We start from the raw sequence: 8,491 nt of genomic DNA, 5'->3' as shown, positions 1-8,491 counted from the left end.
ATGTGGGAAGCAGAGTGTCCAGATCACAAAACTCTGCAACAGGAAGAAAGTCTGCTGCTTCTAGTATTTCATCTGCACGTCTTAAAGCTGAGGCGGACTTGGCAGCTTTAAAGATGAGACAAAAATTATTAAAGGACAAACACGAACTGGAAGAAGAGGAGGAACGGCTACGTAAAAGGAAGGAGCAGCTTCAACTGGATGAGGAAATTGCTACACACATGGCTAAGCTAAATGTGTTCAGATCTCAGAGCATCCTAAGTGGGAAAACCTCTATAACAAAGCAATCAGATGGGATGAATTCTTATTTGGAAAAAAGACAAGGAAAAATACAAACCCTCAGTGCTAAGGCAAATCCATTTATTCCACAAATGTCACAAAAGGAAATCAAACGTGACCACCTGGATACAGGAGCAAGGCCTGAGGAGAAAAATCCATCTCAGTTCTTTCATTTGAAGCCTATGTCTGTAGGGTGCCATGAACCCCAGCAACATTCAGTGTATCGTGATGCTCAAGCAACTACACAAATGCAATATGGAAATGTGTCGTATGCAAATATGGGTCCAGAAAGTGAAAACCAAAACAACATGCTTGGTATTATGAGGAAGCAAAATGAAATCACTACACTGTTGATACAGCAGCAATGTCTTTCATCTTTGCCCAAGCGAGATATACCAACCTTTGATGGTGATCCATTAAAATATCATGCATTCATGAAGGCTTTTGAGGATGGTGTGGAAAGGAACACTGCGAGCCACAGTGACCGACTCTATTTCCTGGAGCAGTACACTAAGGGTCATCCAAAAGAGTTTGTTAGAAGCTGCCAGCACATTGATCCAGAGAGGGGATATGTTAAGGCTAAGGCTTTACTACAGGAGCAGTTTGGAAATGAGCAGAAGGTTGCATCTGCATACATGAAAAGGGCTCTTTCATGGCCTCCGATCAAAAATGAAGATGTAAAAGCTCTTCAAGATTACAGCTTTTTCCTCAGAGGCTGCTGTAATGCCATGGAAGAGGTGCAATACTTGCATGAGCTAGACATGCCTGCCAATATGCTGGCCATTATAAGGAAACTGCCTTACAAATTTAGGGACAAGTGGAGAACTGTAGCCTGTGAACTGCAAGAAAGGCGCAGCCAGAGAGCTACATTCATTGACATCACTAATTTCATTGAGAGACAAGTGAGAATCTTAACTGACCCAGTGTTTGGAAACATACAGGATGCTCCATCACTGACAACAAACAAAGGTGTAAGCAAGCACAATCCACAATCTCGTTCTGGAATTAAAGGAACCAGTTTTGCTACCACTGTAGCCCCTGTGGGAAACAAAACTCAACCTGGAACCAAAGGGAAGGAACATGTTCAAACTGAAAGGAAGACATGTCTTTGCTGTGGAGGAGGTCACGCATTGGATTTGTGTCCTCAGTTGGGGAAAAGAGCACATAAAGAGAAGATTGGCTTCTTGAAGGACAATGGTGTCTGTTTTGGATGTTTGTGTATTGGACACATCAGCAAAGATTGCAGAAAACGGATTTCCTGTGCAAAATGTGGTCTTAAACATCCAACCACACTTCACATTCCTCCAAAGGAAAAGGAATCTGACCTAGCTGAGAGGAAAGCAGAGGTGTCAGTGGACAGCACTCTGGTGTCAAGTGGTCTTACTGGGGCTGGTGATCACGATTGTAAACTTCCCATAGTTCCAGTGCAAGTTAAATCCAGAAAGGGGAGCAAGATTGTCACCACCTATGCTTTCTTGGACCAAGGCAGTACAGCAGTATTCTGTACAGAGTCTCTGATGCACAAGCTTGACCTTACAGGGAAGAAGGTACATATTCTTTTACGGACAATGGGCCAAGAGAAAGTTGTGAGCAGTCACATCGTGTCAGGCCTGGAGGTAGCTGGCTTGAATGAGGAGCACTTCTGTGAACTGCCCAAGGCTTACACGCAGATGTGCATGCCTGTTCACAAGGGGAACATTCCGAGACAGAGTGATCTTCAGAGATGGCCTCATTTAAAACATGTCAATTTGCCTGAGATTGAGGCAGGGATTGAGCTGTTGATAGGGACAAATGTTTCTAAGGCCTTGGAACCATTGCAAGTCATACGCAGTGTTAATAATGGACCCTATGCAATAAGGACAATGCTGGGTTGGACTGTGAACGGACCACTGAAAGGAGACAGTGGAGATGCAATGGACTGTGAGCAGCCAGAGTTACAAGTGAACAGAGTGTCAGTTGTGTGTTTGGACGAACTTTGGCAGCAGCAATTTAAGGCAGATTTCCCTGAATGCAGCATGGATGAACAAATTGGCATGTCAAGAGAAGATCAAAAGTTTATGGAACTGGTCACAAACTCAGCAAAGCAAGTGAATGGCCACTATCAGATCAACTTACCTCTGAGGAAAAGGGACATTAGCATGCCAAATAATAAGAAAATCATTGAGCAGCGTGCCTTACACCTGAAGAAGAGGCTTCAGAAGGATTCCTCATTTCATGCTGATTATATGGCCTTCATGAATGACCTTGTTGCCAAAGGTTATGCTGAAAGGGTGCCTGAAGAGGATGTGGAACGTAGTGATGGCAAGGTCTGGTATATTCCGCACCATGGCGTCTACCATCCTACAAAAGGAAAGATCAGAGTTGTCTTTGACTGTGGAGCGAGTTTCCAGGGAACATCACTTAATGCTCAGCTCCTACAGGGACCAGATCTTACAAGTTCACTGATAGGAGTGGTGACCAGATTCAGGAAAGAACGAGTGGTGATCATGGCAGATGTTGAATCCATGTTTCACCAGGTAAGAGTGCCACTGGAAGATGTTGATTTGCTGAGGTTCCTCTGGTGGCCTGATGGGGATTTAAATCAAGATCTCGTCGACTTCAGGATGATGGTGCATCTCTTTGGGGCGACGTCGTCTACCAGCTGTGCCAATTTTGCCCTCAGAAAATGTGCAGAGGACAACAAAAAACAGTTCAGCCAGGAAGTGGTGGATAAGGTCCTACATTGCTTCTATGTTGATGACTGTCTTGTGTCAGTAGCTTCGGAGGAGGAAGCAGTGTCACTTTATCATGACCTTGTCTCCATCTGTGCTAAAGGTGGATTCCAACTCACAAAGTGGATAAGCAACAGGCGTGATGTTCTGTCTGTGATACCTGAGAGCCACAGAGCTAAGGATATGAAAAGGTTGGACATGGACCAGTATGTGCTACCAGTAGAGAGAGTACTTGGGGTGGAATGGTGTATCCAGTCTGATACTTTTAAGTTCAAGATTGTGATCAAGGACAGACCACTCACCAGGAGAGGGATTCTCTCAACAGTTAGCTCCATCTATGATCCTCTTGGTATCTTGAGTCCTGTCATCCTGTCAGCGAAGAAGATCTTAAGGGATCTGTGCAGGAGAGCACTTGGCTGGGATGATGTCATACCTGAGTCGGTTGCTCAGGACTGGACAAGTTGGCTGGATGAACTTTGTCATTTGGAGAAATGTAACATCATGAGATGTCTGAAACCACTGGACTTTGGAGAAGTTACTACAGCACAGCTGCATCATTTCTGTGATGCAAGTGAAGAGGGCTATGGATTAGTGACTTACCTGTTGTCACGAAATGCCCACTCTCAAGTACACAGTGCCTTTGTTATGGGAAAGGCTAGGGTAGCTCCACTGAAGTCTGTTACCATCCCCCGAATGGAGCTTATTGCTGCCACCATGGCAAGTCGCATTGATGTCTTGTGGAGGAAAGAGCTGCACATGCATCTTCAGGATTCTGTGTTTTGGACGGACAGTGCTTCTGTACTCAAGTACATCAAAAATGAGACTTCTAGATTCAGAGTCTTTGTTGCCAACCAAGTCTCAGAAATTCGCAAGGCCTCACACCCTTCTCAATGGAGGTATGTTGAAACTGCACGCAATCCAGCCGATGTTGCCTCCAGGGGTGTGAAAGTAGATACATTTCTCAAGAATGCAACATGGGTGTCAGGGCCTCATTTTCTCCTTCAACCTGAGAGTGAGTGGCCTGTCTCTCCTGACGATGCTCTTCAACTTCCATCAGATGACCCTGAGGTTAAGAAAGCTGTTGCGGTGAATGCTGTACAGGTCAGAGAGGAGGTTGATGCAGTGACTCGCATGATCCATTACTTTGACTCTTGGACCCATCTGAGAAAGTCTGTTGCTTGGATCTTGAGATTTAAGACTTGGCTCTTGTCTGTTTGTCAGAAGAGGAGACAATTGAGCATGGCTCTTGCACAGTCTGACTTGGATACAGACCAACAAAGACGTTCATTGGAGAAGGACACGGAAACTTTTAAGAGAGAGACAGTTTCAAGTTGTCTATCAGTGGAGGAGCTTGAGAAGGCTGAACTGGAGATCATCAAGTTTAGTCAAAGGAAGAGGTTTCCAGAGGAATTCTCCAGGCTGCAAAAGGGAAAAAGTGTGAAGGGGCACAGTCACATCTACACACTCTGCCCACTGATGGAGGATGGTGTTTTGAGAGTTGGTGGTCGGCTCAGCAGGTCATCTATGCCAGCAGAAACGAAACATCCCATAATACTGGCTAAGGATTTACATATATCAGCCATTCTTCTGAGGCACATTCATCAAGAGGTGGGACATGGTGGTCGTAACCACATGTTATCCAAACTGCGCGAGAGATATTGGATCACTGGTGCCAGTACAGCCATAAGGAGAGTTCTGTCAAAGTGTATCATCTGTCGACGGTTGAATGCTCAGCCAGTGTCCCAGCAGATGGCAGACTTACCTTATGAAAGAGTTACTCCAGATGAACCTCCTTTTACTCGTGTTGGAGTTGACTATTTTGGACCTTTCGAGGTGAGGAGCAGAAGGAGTGTAGTGAAGAGGTATGGAGTCATTTTCACCTGCCTGGCCATACGCGCAATCCACCTTGAATTGGCACCTTCACTGGACACAGACTCTTTCATTAATGCACTCAGACGCTTTATAGCGAGGCGTGGTCAAGTTCAGGAATTGCGCTCTGATAATGGGACAAACTTCATTGGAGCAGAGCGTGATTTGAGAACAGCTATTGAGCAGTGGAATCAGTTTCAGATTAATGGTGTTCTTCTTCAGAAAGGAATAAAATGGACTTTTAACCCCCCGGCTGGCTCCCATCATGGAGGATCTTGGGAGAGGTTAATTAGATCAGTGAGGAAAGTCCTCAATTCCACTTTAAAAGTGCAAAACTTGGACGAAGAAGGCCTTCACACAGTTCTCTGTGAAGTGGAAGCCATCATCAATGGCCGTCCAATTACCAAAGCATCCACAGATCCTAATGACCTGGAAGCATTGACACCAAATCACCTGTTATTTTTGAAGACCTTACCATCTTTGCCACCAGGAGTCTTCCAGGGGACAGACATGTATGTTCGTAGACGATGGAGGCAGGTCCAGTACATGTCTGACTTGTTTTGGAAAAGATGGGTTAAAGAATACTTACCTCAACTGCAGGAGCGTCAGAGGTGGTCAGGAGTGAAGCGCAACCTCATCCCTGGAGATATAGTGCTTATAGTGGATAACACGGCACCTCGTAACTCCTGGGTCATGGGAAGAGTCCTACAAACCTTTCCAGACAGGAGAGGTTTTGTGCGTCAGGTACGCATCAAAACAAAGAGCAGCTGCCTGGACCGACCAATAACCAAAGTCTGTCTACTACAGGAGGCCGAAGCTGGATAAGGAGTGGTTGATGCACATTGTGACACTTTGACCTCCATTTTGACTCTGATTTTGACTGACAGACATAGAGTGATGGTAAAGATCACTCTGATAAGACTATGTGCTAGTAACCTCTGGTCTTACTGACTTATGACTCATGTACAGGATCGTGAGGAAGAAAGAAGATCGAAAATGTAAAGTAAATTTATGGACTTTGATTACTGAGCTTTTAATTGCTTCATGCCTCCTATTAACATCTGCAATGTGAGTAATTATTATGTAATAACCTAATAATTAGGTGCTGGCGTGTAGGAGCCATGAATGGATTAATTTCAAGTTTGAATGAATTGCAAAGTAGTAATTCTTTTGTTTTATATTTTGGGTTATTTTGGTTTGTTTATTATTGCATGATCACGGGGATTGATAATCAGGTCACATGGATATGGGCGGTGGTATCCTATAGTTAATTTAAGCACCTGTTCACCTGCATGCCAGCTGGTAAGAGACAGAGGGTGAGTGGGTCGTCGTATTTTTTGTTGACCGCTGTTTTACACCTGATCGCTGTGATTATTCTGAGTAGCCTATATTTTGTGCAAGTTATAATAAGTTGATCTTTTTCATTAATAAAAGTTATTAAACCTACAGTTTTGATCTCAGCGAATCTTTTTGGTAGCGTGTCGGACAAACGGCAAACAAGGCCCAACCTAAGCCTCTCAGCGACTTTTACGTTGTTGCCAGTAGTCGCTACATACATAGTTGTATAACATATGGCCAATTGCTGTTTTAATCTATGCTCATTAGGAATTTATTCATATCATCCTATATACATACAGACGCTTGACAAATTCAAGGAAAAGCTGGTCCAGGTCTGAATGCTTGACCCCTACAGTGAGGGGATCTGGTGGCTCTGTTATGCTGTGGGGGGCATTTTGCTGGCATGGTTTGGGTCCACTTGTCCACTCAGAGGGAAGAGTCACTGCAAATCAACACAAAGTTGTTCTGAGTCATCACCTTTATCCTATGATGAAACATTTCGTAATGGGAGGGTTGAAAAGGGAATGGCAGACAAAACAGGTAAATGGAGCCACCAGGAACGTTTGAGGTAAGTTTACTGTACCAAGTTATAAAACATGAACATAAAATGCAGTGCAATTATCATCAATATCCCAAGATTTCACAGTCTTTCAGCAGAACTTGAATTGAAAGTGTCCATGATTGTAATGTCCCTTTAATGTCTTTGCCATATCAGTCAGCGCGCTCAAGTCAATGTTTTATGTCAAGTCAGGGGGAAAAATTCAAGTAGTCGGATGTGTGGTGGTCCTACCACACTGATACTTGAGTGGAAGCAAAAAAAGATACCAGGTCCTCTTCTCAGGTCTCGGTTCCTCACTCCTTAGGTTAAGAAGAGATCTCACTGGGGGCTCGCCATCTCCCATCCACAGGGAGAATCCAGATCCAGTTCTCTTGTTCTCAAAAAAACCCAGCCTGCATGAAGACGGGACTGTTATTTTCATGACGTCACTACTTTTCTCTAATGGCCATAGTAATATAATAATTCTCCACACATTACTGTAGCACAATAATGATTAAATGAATTCTCTCTTTTAACTGTACAGTTGTTGTTGTTTTTTTATCTCAATGTAAGTATTTCCCACATTTTATACATTTTTTTCAACCTTTTTATACATTTTTAATCAACCTTTTAAACATGAATTTAATCAACATGAATTTTAGCTGTTAACCCATGAATTATGATGTTTTAACTTTTAGTTATAAATGAACTTATCCATCACTTTCATCATACAAGGTATCTCAATATAACTACACACACACTATCAAAATAAACATCATACCTTACTTCTTCTAAATTATCAGAGCAATAATATTCAGTTTTTAACTCTTAAGATAGTTAACAGAAACAGTGAGCAGCAGTGATAAGCCAAGTTCAAGCGTTTATGGAGCACAGACACGTTTTCTGCCACTTCACACATCAACTCACAATGTGGCTAATACACTTAGCATGCGCTGGCGCTAATTAGCTCGGCAACTCACCAAGACGATAATGCCAAAAGTACTACTACTCCTGGCTCGCGGACCCTCGCACACCTCTGACGTCTTCACAATACTATTTTATCTCATGGATATGTTAATAATCGCTGTTCTAACTCTCTATTTCTCATCCACTCCGACCGCTGCTGTTTTACCCGCACTGCAACTCACTGACTTCTGCGTAAAGAGAGGGTGGGACTTAACTCCCTCTAACCAATCATAAGTTTGCTCTAGTTGATATGACAAATAAGGACTGTGTGTGGAAAATAAGTCATTGACAGATTGATTAACAAATGAAAATGAGATAAATAAGGAAACTATAGAAAAATAAAGATATAATTGGACCCAATTCTCTACTGGGTTACAAGTACTTTAACACCTACACTGTTTGCCTGTTACAACTTGTCCTGGATTTAGTCCTGTTCGGGACATGTCTGCAGGCAGTCATCTCAGTCAATTGCGCCCCGCGCAGCGCACATGTACATAAACGTACATAAATATATATTAACGTATATAAATATACATAAAAGTACATAAATATACATGGACGTACATAAATATACATAAATGTACATAAACGTACATAAATATATATTCACGTATATAAATATACATAAAAGTACATAAATATACATAAATGTACATTCACGTACATAAATATACATAAATGTAGATAAATGTATGCATGCAGTGAAGAAAGAAAGCAAGAGGATAGAAAAGAAAAAAAAAGAAAAGAAAAGAAAGAAAAAAAGAAGCAGCAATATATACAGGCTCTGAAGCAA

General features: G+C 42.7%; 1 long non-coding RNA gene across 1 annotated transcript; it reads right to left on the bottom strand.

The window, feature by feature from the left end:
* Nucleotides 1-6,752: 6,752 nt before the first annotated feature.
* LOC121895532 lies at nt 6,753-8,086 on the bottom strand. Its single transcript, XR_006095794.1, has 2 exons — nt 7,713-8,086; nt 6,753-7,145 (listed from the first exon to the last, which is right to left on the bottom strand). It is a non-coding gene; the product is annotated as an uncharacterized LOC121895532 (long non-coding RNA).
* Nucleotides 8,087-8,491: the final 405 nt, after the last annotated feature.

Source organism: Thunnus maccoyii, chromosome 4 (genome assembly GCF_910596095.1).
Source record: "Thunnus maccoyii chromosome 4, fThuMac1.1, whole genome shotgun sequence".
Classification (NCBI taxonomy): Eukaryota; Metazoa; Chordata; class Actinopteri; order Scombriformes; family Scombridae; genus Thunnus; species Thunnus maccoyii.
This window is presented reverse-complemented; position numbering and strand designations above follow the sequence as displayed.